Source organism: Cavia porcellus, unplaced genomic scaffold (genome assembly GCF_034190915.1).
Source record: "Cavia porcellus strain 051 isolate PalLab524CR breed Dunkin Hartley unplaced genomic scaffold, mCavPor4.1 scaffold_2, whole genome shotgun sequence".
Classification (NCBI taxonomy): domain Eukaryota; kingdom Metazoa; phylum Chordata; class Mammalia; order Rodentia; family Caviidae; genus Cavia; species Cavia porcellus.
In genome coordinates, this window is record NW_026947485.1 from 106467609 (window position 1) to 106479617 (window position 12009).

General features: G+C 38.2%; 1 non-coding gene across 1 annotated transcript; it reads right to left on the reverse strand.

Annotated features, from left to right (window-relative positions):
* Positions 1 to 8661: 8661 nt before the first annotated feature.
* Positions 8662 to 8798, reverse strand: LOC111754499 (small nucleolar RNA SNORA2/SNORA34 family). Its single transcript, XR_002789180.1, has one exon. It is a non-coding gene; the product is annotated as a small nucleolar RNA SNORA2/SNORA34 family (small nucleolar RNA).
* Positions 8799 to 12009: the final 3211 nt, after the last annotated feature.

Sequence of the window (12009 nt, forward strand, 5' to 3'; positions counted from 1 at the left end):
GGTTTCCACTTCATTTAGGTTTCTAAACACTTTCAATAATGAAATGAAATCAAGAAAATACTCTGATGTGCTGCAAACTTCTGTTGAAAAGAAACCAAGTGTTTCACTCCACAGGGAATACTAGCAAGCTCACATAAACAAAGCACACCACTCCTGGAGAACTAGCTCTCAGATGATTTTTCCTTCTTATTTCTGACACTTACTGTCCTCTGAGTGACATGTTAGCCAACCTGGTTCTGGCCTATTCACAGCCCCAAGGTCATGGTTTATCCCTGTGCTGAGTTCTCCATAGTATCCTAATATTCAGCTGGGCTTTGGATCCAAAGCTTCAGCCTAGCGTGGCTCTCAGCTGACAATCCTTCATGTTAAGGCCACAAGGCATGATTCTAAGTATAGTCATAGGGTTTGTGCCCAATACTGTTCTTTGGTAACAAAGAGTGAATTTCTTATGTTATATGCCAGGCCTTTCTCCACAGCCCAGAGCAGAGGTAAACAGTGGTAAAGCCTCCAGGTGATTGGGTTCTCATGTGATTAGGCTGAGGCAGTGGGTAGGTATTGCTAGGGTCTGATTCACTTTTGGGTGAGGAAGGAGCCACTGTTGCATTCGTGTCGAAGGGGCCTTGCACATGGAGGAACTTAGGTCCCCCCTGATTCTGCCCTGTGAAAGTCCTGGGAGCAAGTGTCCTGATATCCTTTCTCCCCCTTTGCTCCATATGACACTGGTGGATCCTGAGTTCACGAAACACCTGCAGCCTCCAAGCACTGAAACTGCACTTGTCATACTCAGGCTTCCTTTAGTGCTCCCTTAAGATGGCCTCTGAGATTTAAAAACATCTTTTTATGTTAAAGAGAAAAAAGAATAAAACTGATAGAGTTTCTAAACATAACAACAAGAAGTTAACAGTGATCAATATATTCTGTATGGTTATCTTAAGAGTGGTTGCTCAGATTACAAGATTTAGGCATGCAAAGTTGATCAAACAATAGAAGCACATATCATTCTTTTCAATGAGTTAATAGAAATTATTAGCATAATTATATCAGCTATTGTATATATTTTTCCCCTTCTTGTCTACTTTCCCCCACCCAGTTGTTACTTTTGATCAGTTTCTTACTTTCTGATTATATCCATCATGCATGTTGTATCTTATTTGCACTTTCAGAATGTTACATTACGAAGACAATATGAAGTTTATACATGTGAGTCTGACTTATTTGACTTATGAATATAGTCTCAAATTGCATCCATTTGTGTATAAATGCCTCAAGTTTATCCTTCCTATAGCTGAGATGTACTCCACTGTATAGAAGTGCTACACTACAGAAAAAATGTACAAAAATTTTCAAAACAACCAAGGAGGATGATACTGGCTGACCTCTTGCAATTCCTCAGGTTGTGGAGAGCTACCTGTCTATCACTACAGTCTCTACATCTGATGGCTCCTGTGTGTGGGTTTTTTTTAATATAAAATGTTTAGAGTAAGAGCTAGGAAACCTCTGGGTGCCCGTAAAAGTGGCTCCATCTTTAATATGTCGCTATCTGATTTTACAAATCCAGTTTCCAAAACAAGCATATTGTAAGGAAAGAGGATGCTCCTCCCTCACTGTGAGAAGTCTGACTGGTGCAATTTTTCTCCTGAGCTCCGACAGGAAGCAACATGTCTCCTGGGCTTTGGGCTGTCAGGTCAGAAGCTTCAGTGAGCATCTTGGAATTGAAAACCTCCACACCCAGGCACATCTCAGTGCTCAGGAAGCCAAACCAAAATCAATTGATTTAGCACTGCACACACATCTTTCTTCCACTTAATTTCACTTTAAAACAAAACAGTTATACATTCTTTTCCACAGCACACAGTATTTTCTCCAAAGTAGACCACATAGTTGTAGTAAAGCCTGCTTGAGTAAATGTAAAATAATTGAAATTGCTTAATGTGTATTATAAGACCACTGTAAATGAAATTAGCAACAGAAGAAATCATGGCAAATGTAGAAGCACCTGAAAAATTAATAAATGACTCCAAAAAACCCAATAGATCACATAATAAATTAAGGAAGAAACTTAAATCTCCTGGAAGTTAATCACAGTGATTATACAACTTACCAGAACTTTGAGGACACTATGAAAGCTATCCTAAGAGGGAAGTTCATTGCAAGCTATGCTTATGTTAATGAAACATACTGTGATAAATAAACATCCTAGTTTCTCTTTTTCCATTGCTGGGACAAATACCTGACACCCAAAGTTAAGTAAGAAAATTTAGGTCACAGTTTGTGGAGGTTTCAGTTCATAATCTCCTGGCCATAAGGGAGAGAGTCATGTGGCAAAGAGACAACAGTTCATGGTAGCAAAAGCAACAAACAAGAAAGAGGGCAAGCCTCTTGCTGTGCACAGACTCTCCGCCCTAGGGAGAGTGTAACTCTCGCACCCTTAACTGCAGCACCCTCAATTCTAGTATTGAACTATGAATAAATCACAAACTCTAGATTCAGCTACCAAGTCTCATCTAAAAGTGTACGAGGCCTTGGGTAACACCTAGACACTAAACCATAGCAATAACCTTATAAGAATCCTTAATACGGGACTTCCAGGAGAACATGGCGGACAGATAACAGCAACTACTGGAGGCTCTCTGAAAGGCTCGGCTCAGAAGTCAGGAATGATGCGGACTAAGGAGACATGAGCCGGTAGAGATATGCTCTGCTGACTCAGGAACGAACTGGGCTGAGAGAAACCAACTTGGAATGCAGTCCTGGCGCTAAAATAAGAACAGAAAAGACTAGGTGTGGAGGTGGGACCCTGCGCCATTGGAAACCGCGATTTGGGTTTCCCGCCGCTTGGCGGCCGGCTGCCTCCATAGCGGCTCGGCAAGGAGAGACGCGCAGAAGCTCTGGGAATGGGAGTCTGCAAACGGAGTCAAAAACAGGACGGACAAGGAGGCATACGCTGACTTGTGGTGAGGTGAGTGAGAGAAACTGACACTCTACCACAGTTTGACTCCAGCGGAGGACTTTCTGGGCTCGGGCAGTCCTGTAAGAGCAGGGCGCAGTGGCGACTCCAGCCACACATTCCCCTCTCGGACGGGATTGGTGAAAAGTGCATGGCCTGCGTGACACTGCGGGCGGACTTGGTAGGCTGGCCTAACCCAGATCCCAGAGCCTGACAGTGGCCCGGAGGGGCGACTGACTCCCGCGTAGGCTGCCTAGTCCTTAACTCCCTGGTGCGCAGCGGTGGGCGGGAACACCTAGCCAGCGCAATTTGATCAGGCTGTGGCTGACAGGCAGGGAAGCTTGGCCTCCTATGTAAGCTTGCATATATATAAGGAACAGAAAATATGGGGAAGGGAAGCAACAAGAAAAGCTCCTCGGCCCCCAATTCTGAGAAACAGGCAATAGCGGACACCGCACCAATAGACATTAAGTGCCATATAGAGAGCCTCATAGACCAATTCAGGAATGAAGTTATCAACGACCTGAAGCTAGAAGTATGCAGAATAGTTAGAGAAATGCTAAGCACCACCCAGGAAAAAACAGATGGTGGAATGGAAGAACAGAAAAAGAGGGGAGAATTGTTTGATGGAGAAAACAGAGAAAGCATAGAGTACGTGAAGCAGGTTCAAAGGGACTATCAAGAAATTAAGAAGTCTATCCAAGACTGGCATAACAGCTTGAAAGAAATTAAGGACAGACTATCTGAACTGGAGGGCAGACTTGTAATATGGGAGAATGAAATGAAAAACTTCTTAAAAATAACAAAGAAACAAACAGCAATAACACAAAGACAAGAAGATGATAAGAGGAGCCATAACTTAAGGATTAAGAACATAAAAGAAGAAGTAGGGACACAAACAAGTGAACTACAAAAGCTACTCACAGAAATAATCCAGGAGAATTTTCCTAATTTAGCAAAAGTTAAAGATACTCAGATGTATGAGGCATACAGGACCCCAGCTACCTACAACCCTAACAGAGAAACACCCAGGCATATAATAATAAAAATTCCAGAAATTCAATACAAGAACAGAATATTAAAAGCTGTAAGAGACAAGAAACAGACCACTTACAAGGGAACACCCATCAGAATTACAGCAGATTTCTCTGCACAAACCATCAAATCACGAAGAGTGTGGGGGGAAATAATTCAAGCTTTGAAAGATAATAATCTCCAGCCAAGATTGAGATATCTTGCACAACTGTCTCTGGAAATTGATGGAAAAACAAGGTGCTTCCAGGATAAAGAGGAACTGGGGGAATTTGCAACCACCAATTCAACCCTACAGAAAGTATTGCAGGATATTCTAAAAAAAGAAAAATACAAAGAACCCAGAAATAGTGGCGGGGAGGCCACAACGAATGGAGCAGAGAACAAAATGAAGAAGACAAACTGACAGCTACTGACAGAAAAAGAGCTCAACAGAAATGAGACAGAGAAGATTGGATGATAGGAACAGCTATTTTGGAGAAAATGACATCTTAATAGGTAATACTGATTTAGTATCATCTTGTTTTGAAGTCTCATCTAGCTTTTGTTCTTCTGTCTCCAATGGTCTAAACAGGTTGTATCTTATTGGATTTTATTATGTACGATAGTATAAGCAAAAACCTTTTAAAGACAAGGAGATTATACAGAAACCATTGTTCATTTTCTGTTAGTCGATTCTAAATACTCTGTAATGCTGTCATTCTCTTAAATGGTTTTACATTGTTTTGATATACTTAATGCTACAGTATACGAAGTTGTACTTAAGGACTTCAAGGAAAGAGTCAATATGGTAACTACTTTTGGGTCGGAATTATCTGGTGGTGAAACACTATTCTGCTTAAATGGTTATGTTTTGATCTGCGCTGTTTCGCTGTTATGCCCTCTTTTTTCTCAATCTCCACTCCATTATTTACTTTTTTATTTTTATCCGTTTAATTAAAGGGAAAAAAGAGCAGGATATAATATAGTAACCCACTTTGACTTTCTATTATCTCGATTTGAAGCCCTGTATTACTCTCACCATCTTGTTTTTGACTGATGTTCCCCTATTCTGTTTTGCTGGATAGTATCAGGTTTGAAAGTTTAGGCATCAGCTGAGAAGATAATGAGATTCATTATAACGCCCATTCTCGTTGACTTTTATCTACTTTTGAAGACCTACAATGTCTCCAATGTTTTGGTTTTGTCGGTTTTGTTCTTTACTGTTTTGTTCAATTGTATTATAACTAATGATATAGGCAATTCTATTAGAGATAGCGGGAGGCATTATGGTAACCACTGTTGATCACCTTGTATTATGTTTTTATATTATCTATTATGTCCACCCTTTTGACTTGACCGATTCTGTTTTGTTATGTCTCATTTGGTTTTACTCTCTTCCAAAAAAGCAATAAGAACTGTGGGAGCAATGAAACCCAAAATGTGTAATAGTCATTGTACAAAAGAGAGGAAAAGAAAGTGCTCTAAACTATATAACTGCATGTATATTTAAGTGTATAAGATAGAAAATGATATCACAGAGTTTTATTGGATCATTGAACAGAACTGTTTGCAGTATCATTGTTGGAATATGCACTCTACAAGCTTTAATTTTGTGACTTGAACAATTATTTCTAAGATGGCAATATGTAATCCATTAACTAATGATTTCCTACTGTTCATTTTTTTCTTCTGTAAATCTGTATAACTTGTACCCTTTCACTGTTTTTTTCTTTTCTACTTAAATAAAAAAAATTAAAGTAACAAAAAAAGAATCCTTAATACACTGCAGAGAAACAATAATACCAACCAAACAAATAGTAAGGAGAAAAATCAGAAACATTAAAGTTGAAATTAAGACAAGAAATCCAAAGAATCAAGGAGTCAAACAGATGTTTCTTTGAAAGAATAACAAAAAAATTAGATAAACCTTACACTAAAACTTACCATCAAAAATGGAGAAAGGACTCAAATCAAAGCAATTAGAAATTAACAATGAGAAACAACAAAAGACATCATCAAAATACAGAAGTTTTAAAAATTACTATGCAAGTTCATATCCAAACAAATTAGACAATTTTGACTAATGTTACATATTTTCACTCACATAAAAATTGACAAACCTAACCTAAGAACAAACAAAAATGCTGAACCCCCCAAAACAAGCAATGAAATTGAGCCTGTATAATCTAGAACTAAAAATATAAGCCCAAGATCTAATGAATTTACATCTTCAAGTCTGATATATCATTTATATCACTCAAGATCTCAAAAGAAATTGAAAGAGACAGAGTGTTTCCAAATTTATTTATGAAAGCAGTCATGACTCTGATTCCAAAATCAGGTAAGAGTCCAACTAACAAAAAAATTACAGGCCAATCTTTTCAATGAACATTAATGCAAAAGTTCTCAACAAGATATCAGAGAATACAAAGCAACACATCATCAAAACAGTCATACATCATGACCCAGCAGTTTCCCAGAGATGCAAGGATGCAAGGCTTGTTGTACTCTAACAAATAAAGATAATACATCACAGCATCACAAGCTACACTACAAAGATTTTTTTTTTTTAAAAAGTGCATGGTCATAGCAACAGATGCAGAAAATATTTTCAGCAAATCAAATATCACTTCATGACTAGAACCATGAAGAAAATAGTCATGGTAAAGCATACTTTAATTTGATAAAAGCTATTTATGACAAATAAGTGATAAATAGTATATTAAATCAGAAGCACTGAAAGCATTCGTTCTAAAATCAAGAACAATACGAGGATGCCCACTATTACCAATTCTTTCAACATTGTACTTGAAATATTAATCAATCAGGAAAAAAGTAAGAGGGATGTATATATGAAAAGAATGATCAAATTATCATTGCTTGAGGATGACATGCTACTTGACATAGAAGACCCAAAGAATTCCACCAAAACACTCTAAGAATTAATAACTAACTTCAGTAATGTAGCTCGATACAAAATCAATATTCAAAACACAAAAGCATTGAGCCATCAATATAGAGCTCAATGGCACAGCACCTACCTGGCAAGTGTGAGGTCGTGAGTTTGGTCCCTGGTAAAAAATAATCAATACCATTTGTGTACAAGAATAATGAACTCAATGAAAAAGAAGTTATAAAATCAAAACCATTCAAGGTGAAGAAAGGAAAATGAAATGCCAAGAAATTATTTTTATCAAGGGAATAAAAGATCTACACCCAAAAAGAAAAAATTGCAGTACTCCAAAAAGAAGACAGAAGGGGACATCAGCAAATGGAACGATATGTTTTGCTCCTGGATAGGTAGAACTAATATTATAAAAATGGTCATATTCTACAAATTTTTATACAGAATTAGTGTTGTTCCAATCATAAAACAGCAGCACACTTCACTACCCTAGATAAAGCAATCCTAAAATTCATATGGAACCAGAAGAGACTCATCATAGAGAAAGCAACCTTTGGGAACTGGAGCAAATGAGAAGGTATCACATTATCTTACTTCAAGCTACACTACAAAGCAACAGTAATAAAAGTGCATGGTACTGGAGCAAAAATGGGCACGCAGATCAAGTAAGAGAACAAAGGATACAGAAACATCTCCAGACTTGTTCAGCTATCTGATCTTTGAGAAGTGGGCCAAAAGCATAATTTGGGAGAAAGATAGTTTATTCAATAAATGGTGTACGCAAAACAGGATATCTGTTTGCAGAAAGCTGAAACTGGACACACCTCCCACTATGTCCTATATTAAAATAAAAATGGATCAAAAATTTAAACAGTTAAAAGAAACAGTGAATGTACTAGAAGATAAAATAGGTAAAACACTTGAAGTCATAGGTATAGGAAAGAATTTCCTAAAAAAGAATTGCAATTGTATAAGAAATAACAGCAGGAATGAACAAATGATATTACATAAATTCAAATAGTTTCTAAATAGAAAAGAAGTCAATTAGTAGAGTGACAAGACAACTTCCAAAATGAGAACATATCTTTGCTGGCTGTTTCTCTATATATCTAGAATATATAAAGAACTAAAAACAATAAGACCACATAAATTAAAAGACTCAATCAAGAAATGGTCAAGTGAAATGAACAGACACTATTCAGGGCAGAAATACAAATGGCCAAAAATTACATGAAAAATGTCAACAATGTTTGACCATTAGAGTAATGCAAACTAAAGCACAGCTAACTTTTCATCTTTCGTAAAAATTTTGTTTTATTTTTAAAGAGGTAAAATTAAACACAACAAAACAAAACAAAATAGGACATAAAAAACAATGCAAGAGATACAAATTTCAAGCTAGATGACCTGAGATCTTCACTATCTATCATATTGTCTCTTGTTTTCTTTCAAACAGTTGTCAATGTCTTCGCATGCAGAGAATTCACACAAAACAACATAGTATAAAGGTAATCTGAACAGAATGAGGAAGGTGTTTTAGGTCTTCAAAACCCAACAATAGGGAAGTCATTAATGGCTGTCATAGTCTCTTGTTCTCTTCAAAATAGCTGTCCATACTTTCACGTATATTGAAGTTCAACAAAACAAAACCGGCAGGGGGGAAGTGTTGCTTGGTTTCCCAGTGCTCCAGGTCCCAGCATGGCTGGGTCCCAGTAAAAGCCAGTGGCTCCTGTCCTGGGCTACCACAGCCCACCATGCTCGCAGCAACTCACCAGAGTGGGGAGGGGTTGCTTCAAGCTGCTTCTTTCTAATGGATTGACCATTTTCTGGCTCAAGTTCTGAAATAGATAACAGACCATAGAAAGACATCTCTTTAGGCTCCTGCTTGAAACCAACAGTGTCAGGAAGCTTCCGGCTTTAATTCAGGGCCAGTAACCTTTCATCTTACAACAGAAAGAATGGCAATCACTAAAGCAAAGATAACTAATGCTGACATGGTTGTGGTGATAAATAAATCTTCTCACACTGTTGGCAGCAACCGCTGAGAAAACCAGGATAAAAACTACTGAAAGAACTAAAATTAGAAATTCCATATGACCCAGCTATCTTCCTTCTAGCCTCTTCCTTAATGAGCTAAAGACATCACACTCCAATCATACATGCATACTAATGTGTTTGATGCAGCACAATTTGTAACAACTAATGCTTGGTAGCAGCCTGTATATTCATCAAGAGATGATTTGAAAATGAAAATGTGGTATCCATGTATAATGGAACACCATTTGACTATAAAAAATTTCAAGACACTTGTAGGCAAAAGGATACACCTGGGAAACATAATGTTCAGCAAAATAAATTAGACCCCACAATCTTAAATATGCTATGATATCCCTTATTTGAGTAAGGCAAAGAGCACGATAAAGGATGGATATAAGAAGATGGAGATAGGACTTTTTCAAATGAGAATGAATCTACAAGAATGCAAGAGAGAAGAGAGAGGGACAACAAGAAGAAATAAGTAAAATAATATATGCCATGTATAGGAACCTAACAACCCAAATAAATGTGAACATTATATGTCAGAAAGATGAAATAAGATGAAACAAAGATCAAATTGTATCACTAACATCACCCACTCTCCCAAATGATTATATATATATATTATATATGATTGCATATATTGCAAAGATGTACTAATAAAAGTGATAATGAAAACCACACAAAAATTTCACATATTTTCATTTGAAAACAGTAACACTATTTCTTCTATATCGAAACTAACAAAAATATCACAGGCAAGAGAAATGCTGAGAGAATTCAACATGGCTAAATAAAGGATTACTCATATGAGTTCTCAGAGACAATCAACTGAAAACTTAACTGGAAGAAAGGCAAGGACATTTATCCTGCTATCAAAATTAATCTAAAATAAGAGACTTGTAGATAAAATAAAACACAAGCATAGGACTTTATCAAATGAAAAACCAGCCCACAGGGCTGCCCATGTGTGTACTGCTGGTGACAGTCAAAACAGGAACCACCATTCCCAGGAAGTCTTCCCCCATGAAAACAAAAACCCGGACAGACCTCAGAAGTGTGTAAAATGGAATCCACACCAGACAGACCAAGAATGTCGATCCCTTAAATTTTTTAAATTTTCTCTAAACAGAGGACATTGCAAGCTCGCCACAAGCAACACATTTTGCTAGCACACACAAAGGATGAATGACTGCTCCTTCTCTGAGGGACAATCATTATTTTTTATTTTCCTCTCCTCCTCCTCCTCCTTTTCCTCTTTCTACTTCATTACCTTCTTCTTTTTCTCTCTGTCATGCACCATAACTAATAACTTGAGCCTAGAGTGACAACAAGGCTAAGGACTGCACACAGCATTGAGGATTGTGAATGAAACAACATAACTCCTCCTGCTTTACCACTAGCACAAGAGAGTACTTAACACCGTCTCACAGCAGCAGGGACAAGAGTGAGAAATTAGCACTTCCTCATCATGTGACGAGCCACCAGCAGCACAAACATCCTTGAACCAGGATGTTGTAACTTTCTCCAAATTGCTACATTCAGCACAGGAAGAACTTGTGACTACTACAAGGCAGTGAATGAGAGAAACTATCTTTGTGGAACAAATCAGCATGTACAAGTTGTGGGAGGGACTAACTGCGCGGGAACAGCCTTGCATTATCTCTGAAAGGGCCACAGAAAATACAAGGGCATTGAATGCAGAAACAAACAGGGTAAGGAAACATGGGCAAGCTATCCAGCAAGCTGCTTGCTAAAGACAGCCCCTAAATCCCAAGTCATTTTGTCCCACATCCAATCCAGCACTATTTCTATTGCAGAATTTGGTAGGACACTGATTTGGACAGCACCACAGAAAAGTGACTATCAGAGGAATTTATTTTTCTTCGTGTGTATTGTTTCCCTTTTACTGACTAGTTGAGATCTTTTGTTTACTTGGTATTGGTTTTTTATTTTTTAAGCTTATACATATATTTTTGTTCTATTCCATTAATATTATTTCTCTCTTTCTTCAAATATATCTGTTGATCTTGTACTATCATTTAAGTGAACATTGCCCCAGACTTTCGTATTCACATTGATGACCTTTTGGTCTCCCCTTCACGCTTTCTCTCTTTCCTTCTTCTCCAGGTTCTCAGAGCTAACATGATCATTGTTTGTCCTCTTGTCTTGCTTTGATAATATTTCTATTCATCTCACTCTTTTTGTCCTAAAAATTATCTTTTTGTTGTACCAGGGATCAAAAACACAACCTAAAGCTTACCGGGCAGGTTCTTATGCCACTGAGCTAAATCCCTAGCCCTTATCCTAAAAATTCTTAAATTTATCCACCACAGGTTAAAACTGCTCCTTTGTGGGAAACTCATTACATACAAGTTCCTCTGCCTGGGCCACACCCAGTGACTTTCTTTCAATCCAGGGAGCTCCACTGTGGCCACCACCAGAGGAGGGACCTGCACTGGTGGAGGAGATTTCCAGCCTGCTTGGGCCACACTCAGTGACCTTCTTTTAATCCGGGGAGCTACACTGCCCGAGGAGGTGGGTTCCTGCATAACATCGGAGCCCAGGGAGAGTTTGAGATCATAGCTCTCAGTGGTTAGTGACCCGGCTGGCTTGCAGCCACCTTGGACTGCGCTCACTGGGTTGCGGACCTGCCTGTTCCAGGATCTAGGGAGTTTCACTGCTGGATGGGGTAGCTTTGCTGCCAGAAAAGGTTTTGGGCCTGCCTGGGCCACGCCTGGTGATGTTCTTTAAATCCTATGGCTTTGCTGTCCAAGTAGGGAGCTACACTGCCAAAGAGTCCCAGGAATCCAGGGCATAGGAGACAATTTCCAATACATCCATGAAAAGCTTTGGAACAACATTTAAACATGGAAATACAGGAAAGTGATAACGTGAAAGGCCAAAATGCAATCTCAAAACTCCAGCCCATTTCAAGAAAGTCTACGAGCCATGCACATAGAAGAAAATGTATGCTATATACCTGAAATACCTGAAATAATAGTAATTGTAATAAAGAAGCAACTCTGAAGCTTTAAAGGAATTCAAACTAGAAATAATCTCCCAGGTATAAAAAGAAATGCTAAAAGTAATGAAAGAGATGCTG